Below are 20,696 nucleotides of genomic sequence, written 5' to 3'. Positions count from 1 at the left end.
AGGAACAACACTGCCGTGATAAGGAAGGATGCCGTATGATAATTCGAGAAATGTCAAATTTCTTTCGATAAAATGTTTATTTTTAAGGAAAGTCATGAATAGTTTTCCCTGAAATTTTCAGGAACTTTAGTTGAAATTGCGAACAAAATTAATTGAAAAAGTAGGAGAAAAATATTCTTAAGTTTACCAAGAAATCCGTTTTTTATCAAAGGAAATTTGGCAACGCCTGAAAGTTCATACGGCGTAAGGCGTTCTTTCTTGGCACGACAATATACCGCCTATCAACAAACTGAAACTTTTGCAGTACGAAGAGAAAACTTCGTCGTTTTTGTAATTTAGAGGTTAGATTTGCGAACAGAATTGGGCGAAAAATTCCTCTACAGAATTGGGAATAAACTAAAACCGTCAGCTTGCGTACTTTATACTGCGTAGAATGGGGCAAGTCCCTGACTCGTTTTTGCCAATATTATCAGTTAGACGGTATTTTTCCTTAGCCCTCGAAGTGGGACATTTTAAAATATGTGTATATTACCAAGAAATTAGTGCCTTCAATCGACGTAATACTCATTTAATTTGAAGTTCTAACTTATCTAGGACTGATACTTTATGTGGTCAAAAAGGAATGACTGTAAAACAAAACAAAAGAAATCAATTGGAGGTAATGGATCATATTAGACACTGAGGATGAATTTTTCTTGCAGAAATCACTCGAATGAATTTTATAAAATATTTCCTGCTGCATTTACTCTCATGCTCTATACCGTTTGAATCCATTAGAAATCAAATGAACACATAAGCTGAGAAAGCACTCAGGTCGTTAAAAACGCAGAAAGAATAACTGGTGTGGTGCGCGATTTGACTTGAAGAGATTTTTTGGCTTGAGAATTTTTTAGCTAGTGGAATATTTGGATCGATGGACATAGAACAGGTCCATTCTTCTGTAGCGACGGATTTGAATGCCAAGTGGAATTTTGATGGGCGAATTTACATGATGCTTAAGCGTTTCTTAATCCAATCCAGTATCTAGTAATACATGTATTGAATGGAGCTAGTAATCTATGGGATAGGTGTATTTTGATGAGAAGAGGAGGTACGAGGTAACAGAATTTCATACCTATTGGTCAGTGAGTCCTGTCTCGTTGAGTGGCTTGACTGTCATGGACTCAAACAAAAAAACACTGAACAGACAGTTGCCAAATGTAAAACATCGGTGCTTTCTGTTTTGTTGACGTTTGACACCGTCAAAACGCATGAAGCTTAAAACTTGTTTTAAAAATCTGCAAGTTAGATGCTGCGATCTAACTGCTGAAATGCTACATTGTCTACTGAAGCCCTATCAGGAATGAGAAAATTCTTACTTATATAGAAATTGGTACCATCTGAAAGTCGAATGGACTTGCCGTCCGAGGAAAATACCTGCATTTTAGCAGTATAATACTCGTTTTTTTCAAATAAAAATTTCAATTACAATACGGGTACAGCTTTACAAAAACGTCTAAAAGCGACTCTCGATGAAGTACCCAGGTTTTCCCTGTCCCTCATTCCAAACTTTCCGCTCTCAAATATTCAAATCTTCCAGTCAAATCACGCTCTAATAAATGCTATGTGCTTTCAAATCTCCGCTTTCCTTCATATGCGCTAATTTTATCTAACTCGTAGGTGTAGGTTGTTCATCAAAGAAGGAAAGAAAGTTGTGTCTGAAGGGAACGCAAGAGACGTCAGTACAATATGGCCAATTCAACTAATGCTTGAAAGCAATGCGATCAAAAATAATTTATGTGGTATATGACTGTGCATGTACACATTATCGACAGCATAAGTATGTAGATCTGGAAACATTTTTTGACATATTTTTACTTGGAATTTTCTAAACAGATGTATAAATTAGTTAAACGGATGGATCCTTAAATACTCATACTGTTGATATCTTATGAATACTCGAACAGAAAATGAATAAATTAATCGATAACGGGTATTGCTCTCTAGGCTGTTGAAATGTATAAATAGCCCAAAATAATTTCCGATGTGGGTTACTTTCTATTGCAGCATGAGATCAACAATATTTGAATATCCCGAGCCGAGATTCTGCCGATGATGACGAATTTTCGACAGATTTGAGACACTTGCTCTTCCGTCATTCCTGAGGATCCGAAGAATTTTGAAGCTGGGAGATAATTTGCATAAAATCCGCTACGAGCCCCTTCGGAAAAAACCTAATGACATTTTCCACACACCATTACTTCCTTGCCGTGTTTTCATGAGTATGCTGATATGGGCGGAAAATTATTCAGAATGTCCTGGCGTTTGACTTAACATTCTTTCCAGCTGCGTCACGCGACGAAATTCCTTTGAAACTCGTGCCGTTGTATCGGTCGGACTTTTAAGTGGGCCAACTCGTGGATCTCCTGAGTTTGAATGACCTTGAGACAGTTAAAGGTCAGGTGACTTGGATGGAAGTAAACATGCGTCTGTCATCCGGTTGGGAAAATCGCAATCCTATGATGCACTTCGGAAAATATATTTCCAGTCGGTTCATTAACTGCTGATTCTATTTTAGCCTCCCAAATTATATACTAAGAAAGGTACTTATTCAAAGATTAAAGAAATATCTCAGTGACGTGGAATATTCGCAGCATGTTGATAAAAAGAGTCAATAACTTCGGCCGTCTTAGAATCCTGGAGGTTTCGCCTGGTCGGACGTCGAAGGATGACGGAGTGAGGAAAATGCGAGAGAGCAGTGGCGCGGCGTTCTTTGCGATAAATCGATAGATCTGCCATTTAAACCTATGGTAAAGTATCGATAAACAGGGTGAGCACCTTGATAATCGATTTTTTACCATAGCTTCATATGGAAAAATATCATTCATTAATCGATCATTCACGCCTCGCCATCGCGAGAGATATAATCAACCGGAGGCAAACGTTTTAGTTCGCGGAATGAAGATTTGAAATTTATTCGCCGGCAGCTCTGCCGTGCTAAGGAAAAAACGCCGTATGGACCTGTGAGAGTTGCCAAATTTCTCCGGATAAAACATGTATTTTTGAGGAACATTATGTATATTTTTCCGTGAAATTCTCGGATATATTAGATCAAGTCGCGAGCAAGATTATCTAAAAAATTCGACAGAAAATATTCAAAACTTATTCCAGTGAATTCGGTTTTTAGTGAAGTAAATCTGGCGACGTTTAAAGGCTCATACGGCGTTTTTCCTAAGCACGGCAGAGCTGTAGAGCGAAATGGGAGGAGAGCCAGAGGCACGGGGCAAATTTTCGATGAATTATACATTCCAACTATTTCGCAGGATGAAGTCGGGGAAATCCCGGCGCAATTAAATTGCTTTTCATCTGTCATATTTGAAATGGGCTTTACGCGGAGAAGGCATTCAGTCAACCCACCCCGTCCGTCGGGTTTATTACAATAAATTGTTGATCCAATAAAATATTCCTGCGTGAGGAGTTCGGCGATTCGGGGGCACGACTTACGCCTCCTCGAGGAGTTGCGGAGTTTTCAAAGTATTATGGAAAATTAGAGGAACTTTCAGATGGACGTATTTATGCTAAAAGGAACTATGTTCGCGCGTAAACCCTATGTCCATAGTTCATTTTAGCATAAATACGTCCTAATAATGATAGAGATTAAGGGGCCACATCTCATGCCCGCCCACGGCTTAATCCTTTTATCCGCTTTGTTACTGTTTATGAGCAAAAAACTAGCAACGTCGCGTGTCCAGACTCGTACTTTTTCCTTCTTTTTTCATATTTTTTTTACTTCATCATATTTATTTTTTCAGTTTCATCATCGGTCTTTACAATCCATGGAATTTAAATTTAAATTTGTCAAAAGTCTCTCAGACTTAGCGATCAAGCTCGTATAAGAAGTCTGGATGAAACACTGAAAAAAAAACTCCGGCTGTGGAAGCCGTACTTATCCGGGCTATATAGACATACCGTTCGCGTTCCGGGCTCAGACACCGAAAGTTCCGGTGTAACACCCGGAGCAGTTGATGCTGCGGTCTCTGAGCCTGAAACGGACGGTATGTCTATATAGCCCGTAACTTTTTTTCAGTGAAGTATTGACACCCTTTATAAAGTAAAATTTTTAAAAAAAGGTTTATTTTTGTGAATTGTTTGTATTATTTTAAAGTTTTTAAAATTGTGTAACATTTCAGTTTTTGAAGCGATACGAGCATTCAAGAGACTAAGCTTTCAAGCAGCAATAATTAAATCTTGAATAGAGATTAATATTTGATCTCGTACGTCTGGGATTGGGCAATTGTGCATGTAATTGATTTAATCATCATAATTAGAGGTTCAACTATAGAAGTTCATTTTTCAAAAATTTAGGTAGTCAAGAGCGATTCATTTTATCCTGCAAAATTTAAAGGAGAAATCATTTAAATGAATTCTTGTATTCAATGCCGTTCTCCGCGTGTGCGTCAAAAAAACATTGCCTCTGCTTAGACTTTGGGAGAGGTAAAATTATTTGTAGTCCAAATTTTTTACAAAGAAAAAAAAGAGAAAAATACACTTTGACAGAAAAACGGAGGACGCAGCCAAGAGATCAAATCTTTAGAATCAGTGCTGCTGCTCAAAGTTTAGTAGCGAGATTCCTGTCAGGCGTGAAGTATTCACAATGAAGTGCGCATTCCTTCGCAAGAATTTCAGTTCGCAAGAGGTCTGCACATTCTCTCTTCGGATAGATCACTGTTGCTGTATTCAGGGTATTTTCTATAGTATGTATTGTGAAATGAAAGTGCAGTAAAGATATTAACTTGCATGTTGTCTGTATGCTGCGAGTTCCATTCTGCTCTGATTAAGCTTCCTCTATTTTTTTCTTCGGATAACTTGGTACCACCGTTCGATTCGGACCTTACCCCTTCATAGTCTCTGCAGCGACGTAATTTTAAAATGGAAGTTTGACGATTTTTTCGATCTTTATTTTCAGAAATTTTCTCATGGAAAGGAAATAATTCATAAGTTTTCTGAGAAATATGTTGGCTGTTTCCCAAATCATGAAATCAAACTTTAGAGTTCAGAATTGAACCAACACGTTACCGCGTTTGCGTTGGTAGAATTTGAAAATACACTGAAAAAAATAATATGCTGTTTTAGCACCTAGGATGTCGAAAATGTGCCTGGAGATCCCAAGATGCTGTCTTCACTGCCCTTGCAGTTAACTTTACATCCTATGAATGCAAATTCAACTGCGAGGGCAATCGAGGTAGCATCTTAGGATCACCAGACACATTTTTGACATCCTAGGTGTTAAAACAGCATACCATTTTTTTCAGTGTAGCCTCCTTCCTGGTGTTCAACCGAGTATGAAAAGTGAAAAGAAAGAAAGAAAGAAGGATTAAAGAAGGCTGGACGCTTATATTTGGCAATAATTCATGACAAAATTACTCAAACTGCATATTAGATGCCTAAAAATTTCGTCCGTGCGAAGTGTCTGGGACCGCTTATGGAGTTCTCGACCAAGGCCATTTATTTGCACATAATATTGATGCGGCACGTCATAAACTTCATCCATAACCCAAAACCTCGATCAAAAAGCTCTCAATGACCGCAGCGTTTAACGACAGCTCCCGTAAAACAGCTTCTGCGTACGACCTGGAGTGATACTCGGTAATAATACCTGGGACTTGAGAAGTCTCAGGAGAAGTCACAAAACAGATTGGCGATGTCCTCAGAAAAGACCTTACTCTGAGCTGTGAATCCGAGCCCTCATTTTGGTAATCTTTATAGATTCCTCTGTCTAGTAGTGATGTCAGGATTGATCGAGCGATGTTGAAATACTTAGGGTGTGGCTCTCTAGAGAACCTTAGTTTGACTCTCACATCGAACTGGCTTGTGAAAAGTGAAAAAATTATCAGATCGCTATCTTGTTTATGCCTTTGTCAAAGGGGCCTTCTTTTCTTAAGAAAAGCTAATTTTCACGTCTGTCCTTTGCTCTCCATACGGTCTTCCTGTATGGCCCACGACGCCACGAAATAAGGATATCAGCTTATTCAGAAAACTCTTCGCCCTATCAATTGAGGCTCTGTTCTGCCTACAGGACAGTATCGGAAAGGTGTTTGGAGGCAATTTCGGGTTTTCCTCCCATTCAACTCACAATGGAGGAGAGGATGAGAAGATATGGGAAACAAGAAAACTTCAGCGATATAAAGCAAGACATCTTACATCAGTGGTGCGATCTTTGGCTTTCTTCCCCTCCTTCTGAAGATGCCTGGTTTAAAAGGCTGGTTCCCGATTTCGAAGAGTGGATCCTTAGAGACAACAGAATGGAAACTGACTTTTTCCTCACCCAACTACTATCAGGTCACGGAAGCTTCAGATACTACCTCTTCCGGTTCAAACTAGTTCAGAACCCAAACTGTGTTTTTTGCTCTAGAGTAGTGGTAGATGATGCTCAACACACCTTTTTTGAGTGTGATAGGTTTTTAAGAATGAGACTAGAAATTGAGGCCGATTTGAATGTAGTATTTAATGTAGGAAATTTCCAACAGATAATTATAAAGAACTTGACAAACTGGATTAGAATTAAGAGATATGTAAAGAAGTCGCAATAGTGCATTTGGGTAAATTTTCTCGTTACGATAAGCAAAGAAAACTACATTTTGAGTCATTTTGCATTACATTAATTTATGGCGTCCGCCATTTTTGGGTCCTAAGTGCTCCATTCAGCCTAAGATGGCTGAGCCAATCAGAGGTGGTTATACCAGTGGCCATACTCTCTCAGTATAGGTACTCTAGTTACACTGTAACGTAAACTCGGCCTCCCTCACACCTCCCATGTGCGTTGCGCAATCCGCAAAACACTCATAACACCGCCAGCTGGGAGTTTTGCAACCGGTCATTTTCCGAGCGTATCCATGGCTTGGATTGTCGGGCGATGCAACTCGGGCGATGCGGCGCGGAACCCCCGTGGGCGCGAACGCATGGACCCGGATCTGGGAGTCGAGTCTCGGGAATGAAATTAATGGCAGCGCGTAAAGGGCGTGACCTGGGACATTGCCCCCCGCGCCGCGCCCCCACCCTCCCCGCGCATTCATCTCATTCTCGACTCCTACGGTCAATCGCTACTTAATGCAAACTAACTGTCAGGAAAATCCAATTCAAGTTCAAGAGTCGCCGCCTCGCTGTTGTTGACGTAGGTCGCTCTTGAAGCGAGCGCACATCATGTAACGTTTAATTCATTAGGAGCTTCGAAAACGTTATTCTTTCCCTGAGCAGTAAGTTCATGCTCGGAGCCTACGTGCCAACGTCGAAGGTAACGTTCATCATCCGGGTACTTCTTCAATGCAAGCCTTCCTCCTCGTCAATTGAAGAGGGTTTTCCAAACATGAGCAGGATTGAATTTAAATTATCTTAATTGAAATCTATGGCATGACGCTTGGCAAAAGCTCGAAAATTGGTCCCATTTTTATTTCAGAAACCATTGCCATTTGAAGGATTTTATTCGAGTAAAATATTTCAACTTTCGTTTAGTCGCCCCTAATTTTATCTCATTGTCTTTTGCATTCAAAGTACTTTACTTACAGAAAAAATGCTGTATACTAAAAATCCCTAGTAATTTCTTCATTTTTTCCTACGAAGGTTGGATCTTTACGAGAGAAATTTTTTTTACGCCGAAAAACAATTTCCTTGAGACATTAATTTGACTTGAAACGTCGTTTCTTGTCGACAAAACTTGTTTGTTTTTTTAGTTAAACAAACGTTTTAGCTCAATACTAAATTCGCACGCATCAAACTTAAAAAAAAAAAAAAAAAAAAAAAAAAAAAAAAAAAAAAAAAAAAATGTCGACAAGAAACGACGTTCTAGGTCAAATCAATATCTCAAAGAATTTTTTTTTCAGTGTATCTCTTCATTTACATTATTTCAGGTGAAACATATGGACTTGCCATCTCAATGACGGGCAACGCGACGCGAAGCGACTGCGCAAAAGCGCCTGGATGCGAGATGCAACTATTCGTGTTCGAGGAACGTGCGTGTTGCACATCGAAAAATTGAAGGCGCTTTGACTTTCGCCGACCCTGATATCGCTGTGCGCTGTGGGCTGTGTAAAGCGCGTTGCTTAGTGACGAGGTGCTGCCCGTTGTAAGGACGAAATGGGGAAAATAATAAAGCAGGGATTGCAAGAGACGAGCCTGTGTGCGACACTTTTTTCATGCGCTTGACACTTGCACCGCTCACTTTGCCCAGGAGCCTCAAACGCCCTATTCTCATTTTTAACTGCTTCAGATGATATTGAAAAGGAAATTGGAAGACTTTCAACGAGTCAGTGTATGGATGCCCTTGCCGACTTTTAAAGTCATTAAAAGGAAGTTTCAAAGTCACTGTATGAGATGACGATGGCCAAAGTTCAAAATTACGTTTCTCCATTGCAATGTCTCAAAATTTCCGCTTCTATTTTATTTTTCAAAGAAAAACAAGCCATTTTTATAGCTTGGGATTTAAAAATATAGAATCAAGCTATTGGGAATATTTTGCTAACAAAGAAAAAATGGAGGAATTTTTCAAGAAATTATGTTAATCAGTTTTCCAAAAAACAAATTAAGCATGAAAGGAAGTCTGCAACGTCGCAAACGGAGATATACGGTTTCGCACTTTGGGCAAAGATAAGATGGTTCGTTACGAGATCAACGAGGGTTTTATCTGGACTCTCAGCCCAGTTCATGATTTTTCTCATACATCCTTAAAAGTGAGAAACAGCATAACTGCTGGTGCCATCTGTCAACATCAATATGAAAATAAATAAAACAAAAATGTTTCTCCTCGGCTCAAAATTCCCTCCCCCTGGCGTGAGCAGTGAGAGAGCGATGTATCATAATCTTCCTGGAATGTAAATTTCTATGAATATTTTTACGTCTACAAGTCTTTTAATTTTGCTGGGGCTCAAATATAATTTTACCCACTGCCTCTATCCAAACATAACATTTCTCCGTTCCCGACAGGCGAAGATCTATATCATCGAAAGAACACTCAAGATTATCACACACATTTCCGCCAATAGCTAGCTGTCTGATTGTGAGTTACATAAGCAGCTGAGTAGATGTCAAGTGTAGAAAAATCAACACCTAAATATTATAAAATTATTTTACTTTTCTCTTTATTCACAAATATGCAAGCAGTGCCGTGCATATAAATTAGCAGGAGTGATGTACTTGTAAGTCAGCAATTTCTTTTTTGCGTTGGGCACAGAGACAACATGAAGAGAGACCCTGCCTGCGCTGCCAATCTAAAAAATAAGATTGGACAAGGTTAAGTTCGGATATCAGCTTTATTTTTCGCATTGTGATGATTGATGATGGCAACCCGTGGACAACCAAAGTTACAAAAATGCAGTTTACAATGCAACTGCCTTGACGCAATTTTTGGGTGTGGCTCGAGTGATAAAAGAGGTGCACGCTAATTTTTAGAGATTCTTTCTGCACCGTCCGCCAAAAGTGTTCGTTTCCGGAACGCGCGTGTGTTATGAGAGCGTCCAAATATATAGGTTTTAATTGTGTTGTTGTTGTTTTTTTTAAAAAAATTAAAACTGTCTTTTTGGTGAAGTTCCCGAAGTAGAACTTTTAGCAAGTTTCAGTTTTGTTTTTGTTGGATGTTCCGGGATATTCGCACAAAGTTGAACAGTGATCACGGAGAAAGTCGCTGAAAAGTTGGAATTTTAAGAGTTTTCCCGCGATTGAAGGGTTTCCAGCAGGATGCTGCATACGTTCTAAAGGGTTCGAGGGGAGGGGGGGGGTTTGAAGCTGTGAAGTTTGTGTAAATTAGATGAAGACCCGCTCGAAAGTATCGTGAAAATGTCAATAAATTTGTGATGCATGCCTTGTAAGTTGTGTCTTCATTTTCAAACCCCGAACTTTTCCCTGATGAGCTTTCCGCCCAAATTTTGAAAAAAAAGAAAAAAAAGCTTCGCCCCATCAGTGGACCCGTTGCAATAGTATTTGGGAGGGGGAAGGGGTTGTTTCAAGGCCGTAGGTGAATCTAATGAGCTCATTCATGCCACCATCCTGAGTCATACAATGATGCAATTATCATTAAAAAATAAACATGTGATATCGCAACTTTCTATTCCTCCTCACATCGTGAAAATTTCACCAGAAGCAGGAGCAAGTCATTGTTAAAACTTTTAAAACAATGAAATTTAATAAGTATAAAACGTTCGGCTTTTCCCGGCTGAAGATTTGTATTCGGATTCCCTTCGTTGAATAACTACCTCTGAGGAACGTTCAGCGCTGTAAAACGGCTAATTTGCGTCAATTAAAAACCCCGATGACACTTCGAAAATTTGGAGATTGCGGATTCTCTTACGGATAATATACAGCTAAAACGTCATAAACATTGTTCTGGAGGCTTCCGAGATGCGCCCATCATAAAAAATAAAAATTTAAGGGGCCAGATAGCTTGAAGTTATGATGAAAAAAGACGATCCGAGAATCTTCATATTCAATCATAGGAAATATCTTTGCGCAAAAAATATAAATTGAGAAACGGTGGTATCGAGAGAGGAAGACTCGAAAAAGATTCTCAGTACGGTCCGGGATTTCTGCCAGGCTAAGGAAAAACGCCGTATGAGCCTTCAGACGTTGCTATAATTCTTTCGATAAAACACGAAACTACCAGGGAAATTCTGAATGTTTATCTTAAAATTTTTCGGGTATTTTGCTCGCATAGCAATCTAATACATCTGCAGAGTTTTAAGGAAAAATACGTGTAAACTGCTTCCAAAATAATTAATTTATCAGGGGATTTTTGACGACATCTGAATGCTCATACGACATTCTTCCTTAGGACAGCAGTATTCTTTGTCCGTGGATGCAGGATCAAGTCTCATTTTATTGCTCGGACCTTGCCGGGTGTTTTTTTCCCGTTAAGGGCGTGGTCTTCGGCAGCCGCGTTATCATGGTTTTACATTTCAAATCATCTCGTCCACGTAGTTTCAAGAAAACGATCTGTTGACCGCCGAAAAAGATGAAAACGTCTGATGCCGTGAAAATATTGCCGTGAGAAAACACGATAAGCTCTAGCAATTTATTAATCCATGCGTAAAAGTTAGACCGAACTGATAAAAAGGACCGAGAAACTCTAAAATTAACTTTTCTGCAGAGGAATTAATGCTGAGAATTTTTCAATTTTAATATTTTACCTTGTATTTATTTAAATCCTGAACAGTTAATCGCGTTTTTTTGATTTGATAAAAAATGGAGGAAAACCAGAATTTACGCACCCCCCCCCCCGCCATTTTTACGAACAAGAACATTTGAGGGGCTTGAGGGACGAAGCGCATAAGTGCAGTTTTGAATGACTCCAACTATAAATCTAGTCTTAAATTATATCCTGTGAAAAATCTACTATGAAAATATAATTTTCAAGCATCAAACATAAAATTGAATTTCTTTATACCATAGGGCTCCATGTAAATTCGAAACTTCTAACACGCATTTCTTAAAATAGCAAAAACTGCACTTATGCGCCTTGTCATCCACGCGCCTCATTATTGATGCCAAGAATGGTTGCGCTAAAGCGTTTCTTTTTAGCCTTTCTCCCAGTAATAAATCACCAAGTGCGTTCGGTAGGCCAAAAAATCTGTAAAGCACGTGGTGATGTAGGTACAACCAGAGCAAAAATTATGTCATCGGAAGGAGACCAACACAATCGGGTTCCCGGCGTCTACCAAAGGTTCACATTTATTTCACTATAAAAAGGATAGCCTCGTAGAATCGAACTTCTCTCAGTTCGACCGATCAGAATTGATGGATACAGACTTAAAGTGTGTGTGGAATATCTGAAGGGACTCCGGAAATTTTAAATGATGCGTAAAAACGGCTCTGCACCAGGGCCATCAGGGGCGGACTGGACATGGGATGGCGATCGCCTCTTAACAATACGCATTGGGGGCCTCCGCGGCGATCTGTTTTTCGAGTCGTCGTTTTCCCCCCGTAATGTTGTAATTTTTCAATCCTTTTCAGTCACTACAAGACCCCAAAATCCTGGAAAATGTGTCTCTTAGAGACATAAAAGGTCGCCTAAAGCTGGGCCCCAGACGTGATGAAGAGGCCCCCGAAGAAACCTGAGGGTGGGTTATTCTGAAGTTCAGATACTCTTGAATTGGATTCCAAAAAATGCTTAAAATTGCGTTTAAAGAGTGTGAAATGTCCAAAATTTTCCGAGGGAGGGGCCCTTAAATGTAGGTCACCTCCTGACTCTTCGAATGCTAGTCCGCCCCTGCTGTGGGCGGTTTTAAGCTGTTTTCGGAGATTCAATTCATTGTTTTCCTCATCGCAATCAAAAATCTTCCTCGCCTATTGTCAAGTAATGAATGCCGCGTTATGAGCTGTTCTTAGAGCAAGTTCGGAGAGTTCGGATTTGTAGTTAGGAACATTTTTGCAATCAAATCGTCACCTACCGTACATAAGGGCGTAACTACACTCTGCAATGAACCCTGTCTTCCAAAAAATTCAATGCTTCTCCGGGCTCATCTCAATGTGTGTAGTTACGCCCTTATGTCAGCCAAGCGACGAAATATGATACGTTCTTTCAATTACGAAATGCTAAGTGACGCTGATGTTCGGTGGATAATCCTACCATTCGTGGTAAAGAATGTATGAATCAACGAGATTCGGAAGTAAATGCTTAACCGCGGAGGTAAATTATTTTTTCCGATTATTTACATGTTAATTCATAATCTGCACTTCATATTTGGTTTTCAACCTTAGGAACTTTAATCGATGTTCATTATTGATAAGTAAAAGCACGGTTTTTCAGGCGCAGGTGGTTGAAAGTTGATGACGTTACTGATTGCGTCAATTTTGGAGCATTCACCTCCGTGGGTCATTTGGAGCGAAACAGCTATCCCTGGAATCCCCTTCATTTCCACCGAGTAGGCAATATGCGTACTGCAGAGTTCGAATAGTTGCATCATTATATGTATGGTTACAGCTCTAAGCAGATCATACTCCGAGGGAAACAGCTCTCCCTGGAATCCTCTTCATTTCCACCGCGTAGCCAATAAACATGCTGCAGAGTTCGAATTGTTATATCCTCGCAAAAGTAATTGTGAAATTTCAAATTTTTGAAATTAATTAGCCCCAAGCTAGAGCCCCGAAAAAATCGAATTTGATCGGGTAAATGAGCAATTATGAATGAGCAATCATGAATGAGCAATCGTTGAATAAAAATGACTTCGTTGAATTGAATACATTATGAGAGCGTGTTATATTCGACCGTTAAAACTAGGCTACCAACGCCAGTTATTTTTTCAAGTTGGCAACACAACTTTTACTCGATTTAAATCCATTATAAAGATCGAAACTAAGCGAGAGAAGCTGGCTCACCTAGAATCGATTGTTTTGCATGTATTTAAACGGAGTTAACAGTGTTGTCAGCTTTCGAGAATACCCACTCATCGAGACCATTAAACTCATTCCTCGCCGGCTAATATTAGCCGGAGATTATTTTTGATCCCTAAGAGGAATTTTTACAGCGTAATAAATTACGAGTGCGAATTCTCCGGGATACTCTGTCTGCGGGTACTTGTGAGGATGACGGAGCGCGAACATTATGAAATACGGCTCGGGTGCAAGTCGGCTGTTTGCGGAACGACGCGACGATGTGACGTGACGCGATGATGCCTCGACGTGCGCGTGGTCGCCCCGGATGCCTACCGCGCTAAGAAAAAACGCCGTATGAGCCTTCAAACGCTGCCAGATTTCCCCTCTTAAAAAATGAATGTTTGAGGAAAACTATGCATATTTCAACTTGAAATTTTCAGATACTTCAGATCACATTGCGAAGAAAATTCTCTGAAAAATTGGACGGAGAATATTCACAAGTTTTCTTGACAACTCGTGTTGTATGAGAAGAAATTTGGCAACATTCGAAGGTTCATACGGCGTCTTTGCTCGGAGCTCGACTGACATTGAGACCTAGCGAGCGCAAGATGCGACAGGAGGAGCAGTCCCATCATTAGTTGACCAAGTGACCAACCTCCGCGCCAGTCAGCAACCCACCAGCTTCGCCCGGAGCTTAATCCACTCGGATTGCCAGATCAAGTGCAAGTCACCGGCACGATGATATAGATTCCATTCTTCTAATCTTTCCAGTTCTTTAACAGGTGTAATTTTTCTATTCCAAGGATACCGAGCGTCTGCGGGCCATCCCTGAATTATGTAATGGGCTTCCAAGAGGGGAGAGGGTCTAACTGCCCTAGGGTTGTATTCATAGTCATTCCTTGAAGCTTCTTTCCGAAGAAGGCCCCATGTGGTTGACATATTAGGCCTTGTCTCCACGGGACGTTTTCATGGGATTTGTCCCAAGTTCGAATCGCAGGAATGAAACTTCTGAGATTTTTCCCAGTTACCGTCTCCACGGGACGGGGCTCATACAGTCCTGCGACTAGTTTGCGCGGGAATGATAAATTAGTTAAAGTCGAGTGTTTAACCGGGATTAAAATAATAATTGCACTCAATTGATAGTTAGACACATTATTTTAACTAAACGAACATCAACAATGGAGTAATGAATAAAATATCGCACAGTTCGTTTTCACTTCTTCTTTCTCTCTCAGTGGGTCCTAGTGGTACAAGGACCTTACTTGGTGCCGGGAAAAATATTGACTAACTCAATATTTTTCCCAACTTCGTAAGTTGGATTTTTCCCAAGGACAAATCCCGTGAGACATACCGTGGTGACAAGGCCTTAAGGAGGCTTTAAGGACATCTGTAACATGGTAATCATGAAAAGGAAAATTTCTGCAAATTGCGCGTAAAATTTAGTTGCGAAACTCTGGAAATGGACCCTTACCAGAGTTGTCAATGATTTGATGCTACAAAAATACAAAATACAGAGGAAAGAAGAATACGAGTTTCGTAGACTTTAAGGTAGGTTGGCACCTTAAAGTTTGTCAAAATCATGGAATTTGTTTACCTGTTTGCGCTTTTGGTAGTGTTGCAGACCCCGTCCCGATTGGAGGGAATTTTGTTTCAAACGTGTCAGAAAATAAAAACTCTCTAAAATCAAATGATTCCACTCATCAGATTTTCAGAATTTGTATTCTCTCATTTTTTATTTTTTTAATGTTATGTATATAATATATTTGCTAGAGAAATGCTTGTTACGCTCCCTAGAGGATTTTTTTTGTGTCGCACTAGGTGCTTTTAAAATTTCCAGGGGAAACACCTAGATCCGTAGAAACATTTTGCCCAACAAGAAAACTGCACAAGAAAAATTTGGGTTGCTCGTTTGTCTGGTTGTTCAAAATCTGAGCAATGATTGATGCCGTTTACACTCGTTTAGTGACAATCCAATAAAATATGAATAGGAGAAGAAAAAACTACCATGATGTAGCAACAATATCACAAAAGGAATGGTCCATGAAACGCACATAACGCATTTTACAAATATGGAACTCTAGACTTGATCATTACCTCCAAATAAACGATTTATGTAGCTCGGAACCCTTCTTTTTTTGGGCGAGCAGTCTGGAGGGATAAATTAAATACAAGACATCTTTGGAGACTTGAACGCAGGGTGAGAAAGTATGACAATCTTGGTTTATACAAGATCCAACCTATAGGGGTAATTTGATTGAAAGCTCTTTAGAATTTTATGAGTAACAAGCTTAATTACACTCGACGTAAAGCTCCTTAATCACCAAGGCTCGGAGACTTAAACGAAAGGTAGGAAAATTAGCCACTTCTACATTTTTCACCTAAGAGTAGGATGGGGCAGAAATTCATATTTTCGCCGTTTTGATACCAATTGGTTACGTTTAAAAAAGGTCAACTGCCCCTTAAAGGGATTAAAACGGGCCACCGATGTCTCGAGTGCACAGTTAGTTAGGAAATTGTACCTCCTAGAGAAGGCTCATTAAGTTTAAGAAATTAATGAATCGTTAATACATTCCAGTCAACCAATATTATGCATCTAAAAAGATTAAAGTCGACAGGGAATTATGTAGGACTCCGTGAGGTCCGCACATTCCGGAGCCGCGGCGGAGGAAAAATAGATATTTGAAAAAGTCGACGACAAATTAAGGAAAAAACAAATTGCAAAAACTAATGATTGCAATAACTTAGTGCATAAAGCAAGAAACGCGAAGTTGGAGAAAAATTCCAGGCTGTGCATTCCCTCCATAATTTGAAAACGTCGAAGGATACGTAAATGTAGAGCCTCTAAAATCCAAAAATAATTACTAGGTTGAAATTTCACCGACGCGACGTCCCGCTGTCAATAATAAATTGCTTTAAGAAGCACAAACTCTGCATCTTTTTTCGATTATACTTGGCGATTTTTTTTTCAACTCCTGTTACTTTTGTGATGGGACTGTGGCCTTCGAGTCTCATAGAATGCACTAATTTCCCATTTTATCTTTTTTGCCGCTTTTTCATCGGTTCTCCTACATAATTTACAACGTGTGAAAACCTTTCCATTCAACCTAGCTGGGGTGCGAATTATAAACCTTATATATATAATTATAAACCTTGAGTTGAGACCTGGCAGTGGTCCTTAATCCCTATCATTATGTGTTACCACGTATGATGACATCGAACACATTGAAATAGTGGGATGGGTTGGTTGATAAGTTCAATTTTATCTAACACCTTAGTTCGTCAAGTGAAAGTTAGATTCTATAGGAAGAAATAACTCGGCAATGTAACCAAAGATTGTGAGGAACGGAAAATTTGTCACTGATACATTACATCAGAATATCACTGGTCACAGACAACTTTTCTATAGTAAACCTACTGCAGCTTGCAAACCTTGTTGTCTGGTAAAACGTGCAATCGACAGTAATTTTTGGCAAACGAAATGCTCCTGTAATGAAAACGATTCATTTCATTACAGTTAATTCCCAAATCTAGTCGTATTATATTTTGGTTTGAGAGAAAAGCATTACTTGGTTTTTCCGTAGAATGTGGAAAGTGTACAAACAATTGAAAAATATTGCAATGCTCAGAACGGATAATAGTTTTTTTTTTGGTTTTTGTTGTGGCTTTGTGAACCGATAGAATATTTTAAGATACTTCAAGTGACACAAGCACATTATTAATAATTGCGAATAAAAGCGGTCCCCTGATATCTCTCTCATTAAGTGAAGTATGCGATCATACCGAACTCGACCATGGATGTTTCGTAGAAATATTATTTATTTGTTTTCAATTGGAAAAGGTTTGAGTTCAAAAGAATCAACGCCTCAAGGAGAATAAAAAATCTGATCATTTGGAAATAATTCATGCTATCCATTTCTCAATATCTATCGAAAGAGTTATTTGATGGTATTTGACACTAAAACTGCCATACCTAAATTTCTACATGGCCTTCGAGAAGCATCTGCAAAGTTTTGTCCAAATAATAAAATCAAAATCAAAGAAATTGATGATTCATTTTACGATGTGTTAAGTTTGTGCACGAAAAAATCCATTGGGAATCACTGACTCGGTCCCAACACGAATCAGCGACTTTAGAGAGGGCCAAGTGTTTATTTTCCCGGTTTGAGGTGAACGTTCCTGGGAAAATATTCACAATTACTTGGAATTCTGAGCGCTCAGGTGCCAATTACCGAATGTCTGAAGAAAAATGCGAGAAAAACGCGCGAAACTGCGATATCCAGCTATAAATAGCAGCTAACAAAAGGCAAGAGATTCTGAGCTGATTGCAACCGCTTGAGGTCCACGCATGCCGACCCGGCTATCACACTTTAAGTACATAACTAACTCCCGTCAAAATTGGATATTTTTAGTTCGATCGCAGTCCAGACTGGGCAAATATTTCTCATATTTTCGCACCCAACAACGTTTGATTAAAGAGAGAGTATGGTAGCAAATGAAGTAAGCTGAGACTTTTCTTCAACTGCGTTTGAAATATGGGAGCAAAAATACCGAGAAACTGGACAGAAGGTATCTTTGAGCCAGATCACATAAAAACCGCGTTTTCCTGAGATTCCAGATTTATGCTACCACAGTGCCCATCGATATGTAATCTGTAAAGATAGTTTTCCACCACTGGATACGACACCCTGTATTTTATGGATAGAATGGTACACTTGTATGCATCTAAATAATTACCATGCATATGAGGAGATGAGAGAACAGGAATGAGAAAAAAATTGAAAGAGTGTGCGTTTTAGTGCACAGGGACTGTATTCTGCATAGAGGGCTATCATTCAGTTGACTAAATCGCACTTTCTTATTTTTCATAGTCCAAGTAGAGCATAAGAGCAGGTCATGAATATCGATGGAATACAAGCCGGAGAACTGTGTTCAGAACACGTGGCGTCCAGCTGAGAGCTGATGATAATTAGTTAAAGAAATGAATATTTACAATTTAAAAGCGGTTCGTTCAAACATCATGTGAATTTTCCTCCTCAGGTATTAATAACTTGTCCTGATAATTGAAAATAAAGGTTTGGAGTTCTGCTTGTGGTCTACTGGTGGATGAGTCGGGAAACCCTGGTGAGCTACCTTGCAATACGACTCTTGCTTCATTTAACTCGGTTTTTTTCGATTAAAAGGAGCTATCATGCTCATCCACATTTGCCACTTTTTTAAGATAATTTTTTTTATTTGATTATGTCAGAGTAGTTGTTACCTAAGAAATGCTCAAGTGGTCACAAATACGAATACATTCTATCCAAAAGAGAAGAAGCGATGGCCATTTTGATAAATTTTCTTACCGTAAATATCTTCCGTAATAAACGCTTCCTAAAAGACTGGAACAAGATACTTACTGCTTTTTTCCAGTTCTTGGTTCTTTCCCATTCCCCCTCATATTGCTTCATTTTTTTATTTCTCTAAGATCCTCCCTCCAATGCCTGTCTATAGTTGTGTTGTAAACAAGTTTTTCTTCAAACATTTTGATATTTTTTTTCCCTTTTTGCTTTTTTTTACTTTTCCTGGCTCAGATGCGGGATATCCATGCATCTCAACAATTTATTTCGTGGTACTTTGACTCTTTTTCCTTAATAATTATAGACGTGACCCCAAATCGATACTGAATAGTTTAAATTTGAATCAGCTAGTGACATAGATGTAATTCTTTGTATATAATTAGAAAAGTTAAATGTTAAGGTCGGTATTAGCTTAAAATAAACTCCTCTTAAAAATTGCTATGTATAATTGATATGTATAAGTATAATTGACAGCATATTTTACGAATGTAGAAAAAGGGGGGAAATGAGGTGCTACGGGGGAGAAAAAGCGGGGAAGAAGGGGAGACAACGACGAATGAATCTCTGGATTCACTTGAATCTCACACAACTGTTTCAAAACTCGCCGTGCAATATCTGACCAACGATTCAAATAAAGCATGATCAAATCCCTCTTTGTGACGCACTAATCAAAATTCAAACTTTAGTAGACGATTACTCACACTACTCGAACCATCTATAAGCAAGAGTTAACTATTAGTATGTATCAAAGATATGTTAAAAGGCTCTTTGCCGAAATATTTAAACTTCAAAATATCCAGAGTAAATCAGTTATACACTGAAACAAATTATACCAAAGTAGAACACCTGACTATTTCTCCAAAAATACGATTTAATACAGAGAAAGAGAGTGAGAGAGGGAGAAAATATATCTCTGTATTTTCAAACTGACACGATGAAAACAGAACGATTCGCCCGCATCAGTCAGGCGGGAGCGCCGCGCCACACCGCACCGTTCATACAAAAGCGAACTCCTGGATGCAACTATTCGTACTCAATGGATGTCTGTGTTGCATACAGAACAAATTGAAGGCGTTTTGGTTTCGCCCGCAAGGCAAGTACAGATATATGGGGCGCTGTACAAGAAGTGATTCTGTGCAAAAGGTTAAACAAGTCGATTTGATCCCTCCAATATTTTCTTTGTTGCATTTTCATAAAAAATGTTTAGTGAAAGTGCGAAAATCTCACAATTCTAATTTAGAGAAATAAAGAGACGATAGTCCTCGGTATCATTTATGAAAATCTAGAAAATCCGATCCCTGCGTATTTTGTCTTTTCGAGCAAGACTTTGCAAAACCGCAGTAACGCCAAGAAAGGCACTGATATTTAATTCAATTACATATCTTTACGAGCTAACCCTGTCTTTAAAAATGCCCGTTCGTGGCGTCATCAAAAATGTTTGAGATAAATGCTCAGAGAAGATTTTTCCTTACAATTTTTGTTTAAATCCGAAATTAAAAGTAACTATCTTGTATTTCGTTTAGGTTAAAAAGATTGCAATCAAATAGAACTCGTTACCGATGAAGTTTTATCGAATAACTTTTCTCTGAGACAACAACACAGAATATACCAATCAGAATTGATCCTCCAGTGGAGGGTAAGGAGTTGGTGCAATGCGATCATGTGACTCAGCTCTTCATGGAAAAAGGAAGCGATATCCTAGCGCGAGTTGACCTTTTTGCAATCTCCTTCTGTAAATGGCTGACTACGCCCCTGACCAAAATATTCGTTGCCGTTTGGAATTCAGCTATTCTTTCTGACATCAACGGAACTTATTTAAATTATTTTTCCCCATCCGGCTCATTTTTTCTGAGAAAACAATTTAAGCGAATCCCGATGATTTTTTTTGGCTATATTTATAAAGCAGTTCAAATTTTTCAGCTACTATGTTAGTGGCCCACCTTCGGACAGGCGGCAAGCGTACTGGGCCTTTTTAGGAATTCCATTCATGAATTATTGACAGCAGCCAAGTGACTTTTTATTTTG

At 39.2% G+C, this 20,696-nt stretch overlaps 1 protein-coding gene across 1 annotated transcript in view; it reads right to left on the bottom strand.

Annotated features, from left to right (window-relative positions):
• Positions 1 to 20,696, bottom strand: part of Ance-3 (angiotensin-converting enzyme Ance-3) — a 192,111-nt gene that overhangs the window by 11,182 nt on the left and 160,233 nt on the right. The window lies entirely within an intron of this gene.

The sequence above is a fragment of the Bemisia tabaci genome, chromosome 4 (genome assembly GCF_918797505.1).
Source record: "Bemisia tabaci chromosome 4, PGI_BMITA_v3".
Taxonomy (NCBI): Eukaryota; Metazoa; Arthropoda; class Insecta; order Hemiptera; family Aleyrodidae; genus Bemisia; species Bemisia tabaci.
This window is presented reverse-complemented; position numbering and strand designations above follow the sequence as displayed.